The sequence below is a fragment of the Gekko japonicus genome, unplaced genomic scaffold, assembly GCF_001447785.1.
Source record: "Gekko japonicus isolate JY-2015 unplaced genomic scaffold, Gekko_japonicus_V1.1 scaffold3391, whole genome shotgun sequence".
NCBI lineage: Eukaryota > Metazoa > Chordata > Lepidosauria > Squamata > Gekkonidae > Gekko > Gekko japonicus.
In genome coordinates this window covers 17268-18748 of record NW_015167638.1, presented here as the reverse complement: position 1 = coordinate 18748, position 1481 = coordinate 17268, and positions in this window count along the sequence as shown.

Below are 1481 nucleotides of genomic sequence, written 5' to 3'. Positions count from 1 at the left end.
GGGCTTCTCTGGTGCTCTCCTCAGTGAAAGTAGCAGGGACTTAGGAGAAAAAGATGACAGAGATGGACATGAGAGATTTACAGGAAGGTGAAGAACACGAAAGGGACGGATTAGGAGAGTTTTCTTCCTCCTCGCATTAGACCTGAGAATTACCCAAGACGGTAGGTTCAGAATGGGCTGAAAGAAACCACATTCTTGTACCATGCATGGTTTGCGCAACTCTACTGCTTCGAAGTCCACCGTCCCCTAAAACCCTCAGCGTGGCCGAATGTTTCGGGTTTTTAGCGCTACGGGGTGCCCTTCAGTGTCAAAACACATCGTGGGGGGGGGGGGGGGTTGTGATTTTGGGCACGTCCTTAGTCGATCCAGAGTCTGGCATGGAGGCCAGGCTTTGCACCTACACGAAGCTGCTTTCACGTTTACTTTTAGTCACCTTTTCCAAAGAAGAAGTGCTGTCCCCTCCTCCAGCCGCCAAGGATCATCACCAGTGTTCCCTCTAAGCTGAGTGAGTGTGAGCTAGCTCACAGTTTTTTAGCCTCCGGCTCACACATTTTTGTCTCCGCTCAGGAAGGAGGGCTCCAGAGCCAAAGTAGTAGCCAAATCACCTGCTCACAACTTTAATGCCAGTAGCTCACCAAGTAGAATTGTTGCTCACTAGACTCCACAGCTCAGAGGGAGCATTGGTCATCACCTGTTGCGTAGAATCACTTCCCTGAGGTTCACCTGAACCTTGGAAGGCCAGCTCCATGGAGAGAGCAGAGCCCCGGCTTCCCTTACGCATGTCTAGGCCTCGGTACAAGGGTGGCTATCTCCAATGCCGGGTTATTGTGCTTTGCTTAAGATAAGGGCCACCCACGCTTTGCACAGCATTCTGCGGAACCGTGTCTTGTCCCACAGTACAGAGCTCCAGCAAATCATTTAGGCCTCTCAAAAAGATGAACGGGAGCCGTTGGAGACTGGAGGGTTGTCGGGCTGGACTTTGCCGTTGTTTTGCAACCCATAAAACGCTTTAGTTTCATCACCATGTTTGCGCGCATTCAGAGTGCAACATTTAGCAGGTGTGTTTGGGGAAAATAAAACGTCAGTTGATTATTAACTCTCTGCAGATAAGACTTTCCGTTGAGTGACCTTCCTATGTCTGACTGCTCTCAAGAATGGTAAAATGGCACTTGTGGGGAGCTCTCTTTGGGAAGGCGGCACTGCCATATGGCGGCTTTTTCCATGGGTGTGACTGGGGTCAGATTTAATACATGGAGACCATGTGTTTTGGTTGCTCCACAGGCCTAGATGTCCAGCAGTGAGTCACCTGTGACCCATGACTCCACGGACGTACAGACCTCCTCCTGTGCCAAGAACTGAGACTGGAACCAGCAAGTCTTAGGTTCATGTTTTGCCTGAGCCCTGAACTTAGTAGTGGGCTCAGCACCCTTAATAGCAGCCAAGCGAGGTCACAACCCTGAGTAGTGGCAGGAAAGAAAGGG